Source organism: Festucalex cinctus, chromosome 6 (assembly GCF_051991245.1).
Source record: "Festucalex cinctus isolate MCC-2025b chromosome 6, RoL_Fcin_1.0, whole genome shotgun sequence".
NCBI classification, from domain to species: Eukaryota; Metazoa; Chordata; class Actinopteri; order Syngnathiformes; family Syngnathidae; genus Festucalex; species Festucalex cinctus.
This window is the reverse complement of record NC_135416.1, coordinates 5,916,820-5,932,548: the sequence shown is the minus strand read 5'-3', so window position 1 is coordinate 5,932,548 and position 15,729 is coordinate 5,916,820. Positions and strand designations below refer to the sequence as shown.

General features: G+C 37.6%; 1 protein-coding gene and 1 long non-coding RNA gene across 4 annotated transcripts in view; one reads left to right on the top strand and one right to left on the bottom strand.

Annotated features, from left to right (window-relative positions):
* The window catches only part of bnc2 (basonuclin zinc finger protein 2), a 214,742-nt gene that overhangs the window by 112,203 nt on the left and 86,810 nt on the right, over positions 1-15,729 (bottom strand). The window lies entirely within an intron of this gene.
* LOC144021241 (uncharacterized) lies at positions 6,153-11,483 on the top strand. Its single transcript, XR_013284080.1, has 8 exons — positions 6,153-7,645; positions 8,255-8,396; positions 8,522-8,599; positions 8,673-8,743; positions 8,858-8,909; positions 9,024-9,086; positions 9,523-9,702; positions 11,194-11,483. It is a non-coding gene; the product is annotated as an uncharacterized LOC144021241 (long non-coding RNA).

The window sequence follows — 15,729 nt, the reverse complement described above, 5'->3', positions numbered from 1 at the left end:
ATTAATTTCGTAAGTAGAGGTACCACTGTACCATTCAGTAAAATTGTACATGTACACTGTAAGATTTGTATGAAAATGTGTTATTTATTAATCTGAAACTTCAGTCTTGTGTATTTAACAAACAGGTTGTAACATTTTGCATGTTTGAACAGCGTTGAAATAAAATATTAAGGCTTAATGTTCCATTAATATAACATTCTTCCATGCTTAAGGTGTGAAATTTAGACGTTATGTTGAATATGTTTCCATCAAAAATGGATGTTAAAAAATGGATTCGGCTGCCTATTGAATCGAATCGAGAATTGTGTGCTGTAGTATCGCGATATATTGCCGAATCGATTTTTTTTTAACACCCCCTAGTCCCGACACATACAGGCACACACGCGGTTCGGTCCACTTTGAAAAAAAAAAAAAAAAAAAAGGCTTGCTTGAGAAATATTGCCAGAAAATAACGTGTAAAAGTTATACAGATAGATGCAGACCCCTCCAAAATGTATATATAAAAAAACAGTATTTTTATGAAAGTAGTCTATATGTCCGTCATGTTTTGGTTTCGTGGGGGTGGGATTTTGTTTTCTTTTGGTGTTTTTGGTTGTTTGTCATGTGTTCCTTGTCTCTTCCCTTGTCCCGTGTATGTCTCACCACGTCCACCTGAGTGTGTCTTCCCTTCCCACTGTGTTGCCCAATCAGCTCCCCAAGTTTCTTGTATCTTGCCCAGGTGTCTGTTGTTTTCTCGTTACCATGTGTATTTAGTTACCCTGCTTTCTTTCAGTTCTTGTTGAGTCATTGTTCCTGTTGTTGTTGCTGTCCCTGTTAGCCATGCCATGCCTTGTGTTTGTTTTTGACCTTGTTAATTTGTATTTTTCCATAGTACCTTGTTTACATTTTTTTGTTAATTAAATCCCCTTTTTTACTTGCATCCCTGCCTTGCCCTGTTTTTGTTGCCCCCCTGCATTTGGGTCGTTTCTCCAACAACCCCCCCCCAATCGTGACAATGTCTAGCTTCTATCTGCAGATTCTAAAAACATGCATTTTATTTTCACTTTTGGCTCAAAATTGGCTGATGAGCAGTCCCGTCAGCTGGGATGAACTCCAACCCTAATGAGGACGAGTGCTATATAAAATGGATGGATTGATAACAATATTTAAAAAAAAAAAAAGTTAAATTACGTCACTTGAGGAGACTATAATTGCTTGCCCATCAGTGCTGTTCCGCACTCTACCACACCACACCACACCACACCGCACCCGTCGGTTTTCCATTACAACTGGCGCGCGGCGGGAATGGGGCGGCGACATTTGAACTGTCCAAGCCAAGCTTGCACTCCCGCAGCGCGTGCGGATCTGAGATAACATTTCACGAGTGGCAAGTCGCGCCAACATTGAACCCTATTTACAATTTAATATGGACCACCGTGGATGAAATATTGCGATTCACGACCGCTGGAGCTCTCATTCAAGTGAATAGGAACACACGACCGGCCAGCGTTGTGCACTCGCAATGTTTTTTAAAGCCACAAACATTACAAATCCATCCACAAGTACCTTTTAAATTGTAAATATAGTTCAGTATTGTTGTAAAACATTGTTATATTTATAGTATATAATGTACTTTTATGAGTTTGGCAAAGACCGGCGGGCGCCTTTGCCTCCCTCACGTAAAACAAGGAAATGGGCGTGTGCCACGGAGTTGCTGTCGGCCAATCAGATGACAGGCCCCCGCTAGTTCCCCCGACGACCGGCCGGTGTTGCAGAACCACTGACGAAAGGGTTCTAAACAGCGGTTACAACGGAACCGCTCGGCCCCCGAAAGAGTCCCATCGAGACGCTAACATCCGGGGACAAAAAAAATGCCGCTTCGGTATGGAACCGGTTCGGTGGAAAAGCGGCATATATATGTTTTTATATTTTACAGAAAATCCGCAGCATTTTCACTGTTTTATAAATATGATTACATATACAGGTGCTCAATGAGTAGATATATGGGGAGGGGGTTCTGAACCTCCTCCTCCCCTTACCCCCACCCTGTTGACAAATAATGTTAATCCTCATGTTTTCTTTTCTCCATCGAAGAAATTTGGAACGCTAGCTAGCGAACCGCCAGGCTTCCCGTTCTGTCTCCCCCTGTTGGTCTTTTTTTTTTTTTTTTTTCTCGTTTCTCGGACGGGGATGTGAATGCAAAGACAAATTCCTTGTACTTTTACACACATGGCCAATAAATCTGATTCAGCAGATTTATGTGAAGTATCACATTTTCTGGCATTCTTTGAAAAAAAAAAATCACTTTGTTTCTTAATATCATATGTTTTGCATGTAAATGTGTGAAATTTCTCCCAAACTCGCCAACCAAACAAAATGGGGGCGAAAAAAATCAATAGACTTGTACTGACAAAAATCCGCCGCCTTTGTTTGACTTTCCGCGACTCTAATGAGAGACTAATGGAACGCAGGCAGTCTGCCACCAGCGCACACACATTTTTGCACCCAACACACACACATGGTCCTCCACCCCCCCTCCCCCCACCCCCGCAGAGGCTCTCGGATTTTAATTAAGAAAAAAATGAGGAAGAGGTTCCATTTTAGCCAAATTGGTCCCCACAGCAGCAGCAGTCAAAAAGTGAGGGGGGGGTGCATGCACACACGCACACACACCACCAGAGCATAGATCTAAGCATCGTAGAGTGCGCCACATCAACAATGAAGACATCCCATCTGCTTCTTCTCCTCCTCATCTCCTTTCCCGTCACCTTAAATTCGTCGTTATCAAAGAAATGACCCCTTCTAAGATATATTTTTTTATGCGCTCAATTATTGACTTTTGTTGAAATATTTACAATGCAAGACATAACTTTTTTATTTTTTTTTTAGATTGATTGCACAGCTTTTTATTTATATTAGCCCACACCTAAAACAAATTCAAAGTAATGTAAATAAAATAAAAATAAATAAATAAATAAATCACACACAATTAAAAAACAAAAAATGGTACATTAATTTGGTTGAAAAAGAAGCACACACGTTAACTGTAGACAGTTAAGTAAGACAGTATACAAAAGTTGTTTTTTTTTTTAATTTATTTTTTTAACTCATTAACATTTTCTTTCAATTTAATTGCACATTTTCACATTTCAGAATTTTTTTTAAAATGTGTTAAAAAATAATTTATTAGCATGCTAATTTGTTTACATTACAAAGCTCTCATGCTTTTTATTTATATAAACGGTTTGTAAATATATTGCACAAAGCAAAATGTAGATTGACTTCACACCTGTACGCACAATTCATATTTTTAGCTTTCAAGACAATATTTTTTTAATTCAATTCTCACCCTGTTTTATAAATGAAATAATTATGTGTTTTTTTGGGGTTTTTTTTTACAATCTCTTCTTTGTCACTGTAGCCTGACTGATGTAAACGTTGTAATGCATGGAACTCAGACTGATTAGAGGAAATGACAATATGGAGGCTGAGATCCACTTTTTCTCCATCACGTCTTAGAAATTGAATTTAATGTATTTATTTATTTCAACTCAAGTGGCACTCTTGTGTTTCAAGGCGAGCTCGGGTGCCTGAGCGTCTGGTTAATAGCTGTCATTTGTGCACTCGCCTCAGACACTGGGAATGGCGGGGATGACAAAAGAAAGGGAAAGGATGGAGAAGTTTGCGAGGGAAATGACGAGATGCTGCAGGACGACGTAAAAAAAAACAAAAAACATGGGCACCTTCTTTTTCATCTTTTTTTTTTTTTTTTAAATACTATTGGGAAGGGCCACCAGCAGCCCCCCCCCCCGACCACCCTGGGGGAAAGGGTCCATGACGAAGACCGTATAATTAACTCGAGGCTCAGCTACGGATCAATTACCAGACAAGCAAGTGATAGGCCAATCAATGCAAGATCATCAGCCTCGTTATCAGTGTTGCAACTCATTAGAGGAAAAGTGAGGTAGAGAGAAAGGCAGATGATAAGGGGGCGGAGGGTGGAGGGGTCGGATGGTGGCTTTTGCTTTTTTTTTTTTTTTTTTTTTTTTTTTTTTTTTGGTGGCAGTGCGAAGCCCGTAAAGACAGTCGGCTCTGCGGCAGCAGCCACTGAGGCTTGTACGGATCAATACGAGAGTGGCTGTGAGGTTAAAGCTCTGCCACTGCATCCTTATTCCACAGACACGCGCACACAAACACACTCTGACGTGACAACAACTCCTCTGTAAAAGTCTGCATCGGCTCAATGCTCTCATCTAGTCTAATAGTTGCATGTTTGGAATGAGTGTCAAATTCCAAATGTGACTATCTCAACGGGATTTGTGCCTATTAGAGAAGTAACATTTAATTGAAACAAAAACAAAAAAACACTGACTTTAGCAAATATTTTTGAAAACTAGTTCTACGCAATGGCTCAGGGTTGCTACCGTCTGAACTTTAGCTTGGCGAATTAGTTAGTTTGAAGGAGCACATGGACTGCGACCGCGCTATCATGCTAAAGGTGGCAGTAATGCACCAAAAGTATATGCCAGCCGACAAAAGAAAGCTGAAGAAGAAATGGAAGCAGCAGAAGAAGATTAACAAAGTAGAAGTTGAGGATGAACTGTAGTCATGGCAGCCGTGTGATTTAGCTCTGTTGCCGTCGCTACCATGCGGCATCTGCCAGGACTTACTATTTACAGCGTCAAAAGGCACAATAAGCAACCAGTTCTACCTTTGGCCACAATGTGACTTGGAATTCTAGTTAAAATAAGACATTTTAAACTAAAAAGAAAACATTTCCATAAGATTTTAAACGGTTGGAGTTAAGCATTGAGCGCTCGAGCGTATTTCCAAACGCAGCAACAATTAGGAAGCAGTGCTATTGCTTAGCTAGCACGTTGCTGAGACCCAAACGAGCTTATGGGTCGCTGTCGATGACATTTCGTTTACATTTTTGTCAGTTGATCTGACATGATTTATTTAGTTAGTTAGTCAACCACAGTCAGCAAGCTAGTTTGTTACTTAGCTAGAAAAACAAACAAACTAAAAATTTAGCTAACTAGCTCGCTAGCTTTACGTGGTTTACCTTAGCTCAGTTGCTTCCTGGAAGACATACAAATTCCTTTTTTTATAATGGACAAAACTTTTTACATGTCGATGTAATCAAAAGAGCAACAGCACAATCTGAGAAATGTTTATCTTTCAAGTGAAATTGTCACACTTTGTCTGGGAAAAGCACATTGGTTAGCTTAAGTGATGCCTGGCCTTCAGTGGCTCAGGGATGCTATTGGTTTTTGTTTGTTTGTTTTTTACCTTTGGCTTGTATTTTAATTTATGACTACTTTTAGTTAGTTAGTTAGTTAGTTAGTTAGTTAGTTAGTTAGTTAGTTAGTTAGTTAGTTAGATTCTTTCTTTTAAGTGCTATTGTTTTGCTTACATTCTACGACCTTGATCTTATAATTTTGTTAACTGATTTCACATGACTTTGTTTCTTAGTTGGTTGTCAGTCAGTCAGCTAGTTAGTTAGTTAGTTAGTTAGTTAGTTAGTTAGCTAGCTAGCTAGCGGCTAGCTAGCTAGCCAGCTAATTTGAAGTGCTTTGCCTTAAGTGAGAGGCTTCCTGGAAGACATCCAAATTTTTGTTTATAATGGCTAAAACTTTTTACATTTTGAAGGTGTAAAAAGAGCAACAACACAATCTTAGGAAAGTTTATCTTCCAAGTGAAACCATGGCACTTTCGCTCGGAAAACCGCATTGGTTAGCTCAAGTGACTGTCAGAGAACATGGCTCAGGGCTGCTTTTGTCTCTGACATTTGGCTAATATTTGATGTCATCTGTTTTCACACAATTTTAGTTAGTTAGTTAGTTAGTTAGTTACCCAGATAGCAAAAGATGTTTATTCAACGTTGAATTAGGGTTAAAATGGATGATTTTTGGTTACGGTTGAAGATTGATTGGTCAATCAACATTGATTCAACAGCATTATGTTAACATTGAAGTTTGTGTTTAAAAGATAACATTGAATCAACGTTGTATTTTGGTTGAATTAAAACGTTTGAAAGGTCAATGTTTAATTAACGTTGAATCTATGTTTGCCCTTCTTGGTTTTTTTTTCCCTTCAGCTGAGAAATTGACTAGGAGAGGGGGAGGGGAAGTATTTTGGGGACAGGTTGATGGGTGGGGGGTGTTAGAGTCTTTAAACATTTATAATAAATATAAAACATAAAGCTAACTACTTTGCGGATTTCATTTATTGCGGGTATTTTTTGGTACCTAACCCCAGCGGAAAACGAGGGAACACTGTATTTGCAAAACTTGTAAATTATTTGAATGTACTCGAAACACCTGGCATTTCCACCAAATAAACTGTACACGTTAGAGTTTCTAGTTTGTGCATTTCAGCCCAGTCATCAAAAATATGTGCCCACATCCGGCATAAGTCCGGCACAGGTGGCATTCAGTCGACACTGGCATAAGGCATGTGGGCCGAACATGGCCCAGGAGCAGCAAAGGTGGCACTGGCTTGACTCTGGCAAACAGGATGTGGGCCAGTTGCTGTGTGACGCATCTGGCCCAGCTATCAATTTACAACTCTGGGCCACATATGTATTGCCAGTCTTGTCCCACTCTTAAATGCAGTTTCAGATTTATTTATTTTTTCTACACACATTTTTTTACACATACTTATTTGCATAACAGATGTTAAGAAGAATTTTAATACATCATCACACAGACATTTCAATATGTTTCTGGTCAAACAATCAAAGTTTGTGTGTGAATTCTGTGAACGAACTTTCATGAAGCTTCCAGAGAGAAGTTCTTCGAACGTGCGTTCACCATTTCTTTGTAGCGATTCAAGGGTAAGTATTTAATTTTCCTATGTTTTACATTTGATATTTTATGGCTTCATATTGACACAACTACTGAATTGACTTCACAGACATTGGTGTGTGCGTGCGTGCGTGTGTGGTTATCTAAATTTTCCCGTTAATAGTTTCAATGCCATAATATTTAGTTAGGTGCACTCACTGGCTGATCAGAGAAAATCTCATTTTATCTGACCAGTTTTGTTTCAACCTGCAACGCATAAACTTTAAGTCTAACAATTCTAAAATAAAAACAACTATGAATATTCATATGAAAGAGATAATTATTTACATTTAGTGGAAATCTGATTCAGAGGTAAAGCTTTTAGGGGGCAATATTGTAATGAAGCTATTTTATTGAGACGCAACTCTGCGAGTATAATCATATAAAAAGGTACCAAATTATCACTAGCACCAAATATTACATTGTTCTGGGATAATATTCAGCTTGTATTGTAAAATATGCAGAGCTTGAATTATGTATTTTTTATAGTGCTGTGTGATATGTACATTGTGTGCATAATATTATATTAAAAAAATACAAAAGAGGAATGACTTATGCGTTACACACATTTCCCAGGTTATGTTTTAAAAATCTATTATATATCTCATACAATTTTAATTTCATCGAGTTGATTTAAATATCTACTGTACTTTCTAACGTTATTGGATCGCTGTTCCACAGTACGCCACTAGATGGCGGGACATGCTACTAACCAGACTGACACACACAGTCATACACAGCGTAGAAGAAGAAGAATTTCAAATTGCCAACAGCCGTGCTAAGAGCGGGAATCCAAACGTCGACGTTCTGTGTTTCAGGTCGGTAAAAGTTACATTAAATAAAACAAATATGTATCACCATGTCCATTGTCAGTTGGGTCGCTAAGCATATTGGTCTTTAGAGGTGGTTTTAGTGAAGAAATTGTTTCGAATGATCCTAAACGTTGAAGCTAAGTTGCTAATTCCGACGGCCTCTTAACAATGAGAGTTACTACAAGCCTATCTGTGTGCTATGTTGCTGATATGCTAGTAAGCTAACGAACTACACTGAAGCGCTACAGGAGCGTTTACATGAAGAATGTATCTTTTTTCAGTCGTTTTTAACAGGCTGGTTTAACAGTTGAAGATAGAACATTGAATAGCGTTTTCTTTTAGGTTTAGTTTTTAAAGTAAATTAAGTCCACTTGTATAGTAATGTAAGGTTTATCTGTAATTTGTTTAACTTCTGTATATAACTTAATTCATCACGAAATCTAGTCGAATCATGCTTCAGGATATGTATTTGTTGAGGGAAGTAAAAGTATTTTTTTAGTAATTACTAATTATTGAGCCTATAATGAACAAATTTTTTTCACACTGTAATAAAACAAAGGTGTAAATGTTGTACTTTGTTGCTTTTAATATCATTTGTTGTCTGTTGATGTACAGGTTACTTGTGCTGTTTTGACGAGTCACATGGCGTACAGGTGGTGCCAGCGTCTTCGAAACCAGATGGCTAATTAGTAATTTACTACTTATTCAAACTAAGAAGGCATGTTGTACCTTGGCCAGAGCTTGGTGAACCTCTTTGGTAAGTAAACAAGTGAACAAACACTCAAAATATTCATTTCTAAGAATCTGAAGAAAGCTTAGGTGAACTACCTTTCACCACATCCAAATGTTGAAATTAGTGACAGAGAATATAACTTGGCACAGGTTTAATGGGGAAGGAGAACATGCAGAGGTCTGTCTTACCTATAAGGAGGAAGAGGGCAAAGTGCAAATTTTTTTAAGGTAATGTTGGTATGTTTTCAGAATTCATAATATAAGATAACATAATAATTAATAGAATATCGGTTGTGCTCAGGTTTCAGGCTCTGAGTGTTTCTTCAAAATGTTCTGTCCACAAAATCCATTCTGAGGAGTAGCGCAAGACAGGTAAATGATTCTGCGCACTGTACTACATGATTGTGATGATATTATTGCGGTAACACATTGCTGACTTGTACAGTAAGTTTGAAACTTACATGCTGTGTTGTTGATATTGTTTAGGTGCACAACTCACTTTTTCAAGACTACAAACACAATTACAGCTCTACAACAGGTACCTAGACCCATTGTTAATTTAAGTTGTGAGTAATAATAACTACTATGATTATGAAAGAACACAATCACATTGTGAAAAAAAATGTTGAACAGGGTCTTCTGTTTGTTTCAGGCAACCCTTTTTGCGGTGCTTGGGGACCAACCGGAAGAAAGGGAAATACTGTATTCGTAGTTGGTAAGTTTTTCAAAGGTCACTGTTGTAGAACCAAATCATCATAAATCTTAGCACACTTTTTTTATTTTATTTTAATTTTTTTTACCAATTTGTAAGGCATAATTATGGAGGACCAAAACTGCCAAAATTCAAAATAAATAAATGACTAAATAAATAAATAAATAAATTACTAAAAGTGAAAGTAAAAACGGATGAAAAATATACAATTCAAAAATGAAATACAAATGTATTATTTTTATTTTCCGTTTTAGTCATTTAGTTATTTAGTTAGTCATCTGGGGGGTGGAGAGGGGGTGATGTATATGAATATTGCAAAATTTAGTAAAGGTTATGTAATTTACTTAAAAGTAAAATCTTCAGGCATCGGGAGAATTCTATCAACAAAAGTTGAGTGCAAAAATTAAATTAATAATAATAATAATGTCGTCTCTCATAGATTAATCACCTGGCTGTCGTTGAAGGCACCAATTCGGACAACCTAATCAGACGGATGATGGCAACTGTGATGACAAATGCCCTGGGCTGTTAAATGAATACAACTGGGCAGGGAAGCAAGACAAGTGTTGCATTGGCAAGAAGGCATTCAAGGAGACAGTGATGCAAGACTGTATGTTTGGTGAGTTATCGCCTATGTAAACTACTTATTACAAGACAGAGTTGAGCAGAATGTTCTGAGCTGCTTTCTTTTGTTGTGTAAAATCACTCCACCTGGGGTATGGAGTCAGAATCCTTCCAATACCCGAAACCTCGTAATAAGGGTTTGACTCTCCGAAAACATTTTTGTATAACTGAAAAATTGTTTTGAATTGTCCAAAAATATTTTTGAATGACTGAAAATTCCCAGAAAAAGCTTTAAAAAAAAAAACACTAAGAAAAGACACATTTTAAAAGTGCGGCTCCACATAGACATTATTTATCTATTATCTATCTATCTATTAGAGAATGGTCAATTCCGAAATCAATGAGAAAAAAAAAAAAAAAAACATCATTGATACTTCACAAAAACAGCAATTAGTATATGTATCTTTGTCTTTTCATTAATATATTGCAGTCAAGATGGACTCCATCAGGCCAGGGCTCTACACTAACTTTTCCACTACTAGCACTGGTGCGAGTAACATTTTTGGTTGCTCGCACAGCACAGGATTTAGTCGCACCATTATTTGTGGAGGTGCAGCATGACCTGGCTTAGGCATACGCAACTCGATATATTTGCAAAATATTTTATTGGAACACGAGGTTTGCCTGCAACAGCAGTGGCTATCAAAACAAGTCAATCATTTCTAATAAATTATGTCAACATTATTTTCTTTAGCTCAGTAAAAATCAGTATTTTTTTTTTCTTCACCGCTACTCCCCTTACCTTTTCATCTTTATGCTGTCCTCGCTCCGAAGCTTCTAAATTTCACCAGCTAGACAGCGAGTTAACGACGTTCCAAATAACCAGACTTCATTTTCCTTTTGTGCTATTAATTTGAACAATGGCCTCTGACCATTACCCTCTTTAAGTCGTAGTAAAACTAGAAAATAAAATAAACAATGTACCTAACTATACACGACACACTTTCATGCTAGTAGCTAGTTACATTGCACATTCAACATTCTGTAATTGTCCTAATTAACTCATTCACTCCCAAAAACGTATACGTTTTTTAGGTTTTTGTTTGCTAGAGTTTTTGTATGAAGGCTTTGATGCAGTTTCTGACCTGAAGTGGAAGCTTAAAGCGATAGTAGTTATTACAAAAAAAAAAAAAAAAGTGTGCTTCATCTGTTTCATGAATGAAACTTTTTTTTGTAATAACTACCATCGCTTTAAGCTTCCACTTCAGGTCAGAAACTGCATCAAAGCCTTCATACAAAAACTCTAGCAAACAAAAACCTAAAAAAACGTATAAATACGTCTTTGGGAGTGAATGAGTTAACTAAAATAAATCTACAGTGGTTTTTATATTGACATCGCATGTATTTACCAACATTGTCAAATTCAACAAAAAAGTGTTACTTAATACTTACTGATAGTTACTGTAACAACAGAACAGCTTTTTTTCTAAAACAATAAATTGTATTGGATACTAACTCTCTTCTCTTTTGTAATCTTGTCTTTCAGTTGCTGCTCGACAGCTTGACCGTACACTGACTCAGCAGGACTTTGGTGTTACTGTCAAGCATTGGCTGCGTTTTGCTCATGAGTGTAACGGTGGCATCCCAAGCAATGCTAGTGCCTTGGACGCAACTGCGAACGCAAGTCAAAATTTAGTGTGTCTTTTTATGGACTGACGTACAGCCAAAGTGAAATGGTTACCGCTTTATACACTGATGTTCCTACAGTTCATTTCATGTTTATTTCATTCCTTTGTCAAGAAAAAGAATAATACAATAAAAACAAACATTATTTGAGGCAGAAGCCAAACGGGTGTTATTTTCTTTGCCTCCATTCTCCCCAGAATTCAGTTACAAAGTACTGTGTTTTGATTTCTAATAAATGTTTGAATATTAAACATATTTTCTGTCCTAAGATTTTCATACATATGGGGAAGTATGGTTAAGGAAATCAACAAGCTAATAATACATCCAAGTAAGTTGTAAGACATCTGCAGAAACACTAGGTGAAAAACATACGGTAACTTTTTTTTTTCTAGTGGACTAACCCAATATTTTTTGTTAGTTTAAAAAAATTGTTCTATATTAATGTGCATGATAATAGTAATAATAATAATGTACATTTAGATGTAAATTCCAATGTAAATGATGATTAACTTAAAACATTTATTCCTCACATTAATTCACTATAAAAATGCATGTAGGTTCTGATTTAGATGATAGTTGAAACGACATTGATATTGTGTGATATATGGTTACAAAGCAAACGTTGACTCAACATTTTATCAACCTTGCACTTTCTGTATAATTTAAATGTTAGAATTCAATGTAAAATCAACCAAAGATACATGTAGATTCTGATTTAGATGATGGTTGAAACGACATTGATATTGTGTGATTTATGGTTGAAAAGCAAACGTTGACTCAACATTTTATCAACCCTGCGCTTTCTGTTTAATTTAAACGTTAGAATTCAATGTAAAATCAACCAAAGATGCATGTAGATTCTCATTTAGATTATGGTTGAAACGACATTGATATTGAGTGATATATGGTTGGAAAGCAAACGTTGACTCAACATTTTATCAACCTTGCGCTTTCTGTATAATTTAAACTTTAGATCTCAACGTAGATTCAACACTTAAGCCGAACTATATTTCAACGTTGATTCAACCACATTTTGCTATCTGGGTAGTTAGTTAGTTAGTTAGTCGTGAAATTCCTTAGCTCAAGTGCCACCTTGACTAAGTAAGATTTGCTAATATCTGATAGTTTAGTTCTATTTTCATATCAAAGTTGCTAATATCTGATAGTTTAGTACTATTTTCATATCAAATGCTACAGAACAATATAATGTGATAAGTTTTTACTTTCTTCAAACTGAGGAGAACTCAAATGATCAAAAAAAATAATTTCATTGGTGCGTTGTGGAGTTTATTAGCACTGCCTCGACCTCAGCGGGAGCACATGGCTCAGGGCTGCTACTGTCAGTGATCTGATTTGGGCCTTTACAGGGATGCTTACGCACATAAATCTGCACTGTCTGCATGTGACAAGGCACGGCGCGTCTATCAGATGCCACTGGGATAGAAGTGTCACTGTTTGCCGACAGAGCCACAGGACATCACATGATAGCAACTCGCTTGTGATTGCGGGCAAAGGGGAGCGAGCGGCGGGGGCACCCAAAGGTCTCGGCGTAATGAGACGCAGCCACATGATCGCTGGGTGTCACCCGTCCGGGCACCCGGAACTCGGTTAAGAACTGCAACTTTTGTCAATGATGCTGTTTGACATATTTAGAAGACAAACAAGTCAAAAGATGGAATTTACAATAAACATTTGGGTCTAATAACACTGTGGGTAAGTGGGTAAAAAAAAAAGTGACCCGTAGTTGGAGATGCCTGGTTTGATTCCATCAGTACTGGCATTGTGAGCAAGGCAGGGATGCCGTAAAACTCCAGCTGTAGGAAATTTACACTCAAATTGTAGGGACGTCCCGATCACATTATTTTTGCACCCGAGTCGAGTCACCTGATTTTGATGATCGCCGATACCGTGTCTCGATCTGATTCCTCGGCAAAGTATTAAGGAGGGCAACAAATTGCTTCCAATTTTCTTTTTCTTTTTTTTTCTTTTTTATTTAAACAAAACCATCCCAATAATTTTGTGGGGTGCCATCCAGGAGTGCACAAAATAACAAATAAAAATAAATAAAAAGTTTTGTTTGGAAATATGTTTACCTCTGGATGATTTTATTGCTTTATAGCCCTTAAAATAATAATAATAATAATAAAAACAAAATTGCCAAAAATGAAAACCCCCATCATTTTCTCCCGATACCGATCAGCTGTAAATGACGTGATCGGGACTTGGTTTCCGATCACGTGATCGGGTTCGGGACATCCCTATCAAATTAGAATTGTAGTACAAAAATAGCACAACACATTATTATTTATTTTGTAAGATGTAACAAAAAAAAAAATCAAGGTTTAAATGTTAAAAATTATTATTAACACTAAGTTTTAAAAAATCCTATAAAGTTGCTATACAAATAATCACTACATTTTATTATTATTATTATTATTATTATTATTATTATTATTATTATTATTATTACTCCTCCCAGATTCCAAAAACATGCAAGTGAAGTTCAATGAAGACTTTTTCTATACAGTGAACATAAAAAGTCTGCACACCCCTGTTCAAATGTCGGGTTTTAGTGATGTAAAAATATTGAAATAAAACTTTAAAATATAAAAACCTAGAATACATAACCTCTTCAAATCAAATGGGGGGGGGGGGGGATTCATGAGAGGAACTTAAAAATATGCAACCAAAATAGCATAGTTGCGCAAATGTTCGAACTTTGATTAACCTCAAACAAACTTTGGCTGTTCTTGTAGGCTTTTCCTGACTATTGGTTGGCAACCAGTTTAGGGTGCTTACGCCGTCGCCGTGACCCTGACAAAAAAAGCAATGCAAAATGGTTTTGTGAATATAGTATAGTGAAAAAGTGAAATGCTGTTTGACAGAAAAAAAGATTTAAGATGTTCTCTCAATTTTTTTACCGGATGACAGACATGATAATGAGGATGAAGACAAAGTTGAGGGAGGAGAAGAAGACTTGGAGTTCCATCACTTGCCTAATGACTGTGCCGCATCCTCCCGTTGGTTCTCCCTTTTCCTCCCTCCACTCACACTTGGATAATTCTCCTCTAATCATCTCCACCCTCATTTACTTCCCTGGGAGCTCTCCTTTCCTTCCGCTCTCCTCACCTCATCAGACAGGCCTCCACCTCATCGCCGCATCGCCTCCATCCCCTCACTTCTGTCCTCTCCCACTGACCCGTGCTCCCCCCAAGTCACAGGGCCTTGTGTCTCTACCTGCCAGCCTCCCTGACAGCCCCCCGTCCCCCTTTCACCCCCCTGAGAGGAGACCGCCTGACCATCCGGAACGCTGCCGTGGCAACCCCTGCCAGCGCCCCCTATTTCACACCCCTCTTCCCTCACCCCCCCCCCCCCCCCCCCCCGCTTGATCTCCCCTAAACCACAGAGAGTTTGACAAAGTGCTTCTTTGCACTTCTTCTCTTTGTCTCTCATTATTTTTGTTTCAAACTTTTTTTTTTTTTTTTACTTTGACCTTCTTCTGCTCTTACGTCAGTCCAATGCAAGGTACGCCGTCCACTTAGTAGCCCAATAAGCCAGACAATAAAAAAAAAAAAATGTTACTAGAATGTAGGACTGGAATATACCCAAGTTCATCATTATTCACAAAACTGTTGTAAACACTGGCAAACGCATCTTTTTGCAACATGGCCCTGGCTGATCTCTTATACTCTGCTGCCACCTGCTGGCCCTCTTTTGTAATAACTTCTATTGCTTTAAGTGTCCTCTTCATGTCAGAATCTGTATCAAAGGCTTCTGTTTGCTCTAGCATTAAAAAACGTATAAATACGTTTTTGGGAATGAAGGACAACGTGTTAAAAATATATTTATTCGTTTTTGGGTTTTAATGAGTTCAGGAGAATTGATGTTCCATAATTAATCAATATCAAATTGAACTGAAACGAATCAAATCGAACTCTTGTGAATCAAAATCGAATCAAATGAGGAAATTAGAATCGATGCCCAGTCTTACTAGAATGCAGAAGTGATTCTAAAATCCACCAAGTATGGATCAACAATGTTGTCATTAAATCAAGTAAAAAGTCCACATCGGAATATTATCATTTGTTAATTTTAACATGGCCCACCTCTCCACAAGGTTTTAACGAAAACTAATTGAGTAGATTTTAACGTGAACCCCGAATTCATGCCGATTGTGGCATTTTCCGCTATGAGTCTTTGTGACTACAAGTCTACAAGTGCAATGTGTGCGTGTATACGCAGATGTGTCGTGAATGAGGGGTTGGTGGGGGGTGGATGGTGGGCAACCAGCTGTGCATGTGCTCCGTGGTGAGCTGGTGAAGTAATGGGAACCACACATTAAATACGGGCCCCAACTTATTGTGAGTAACAGGGAAGTCCGCGACGGCTTTTGATA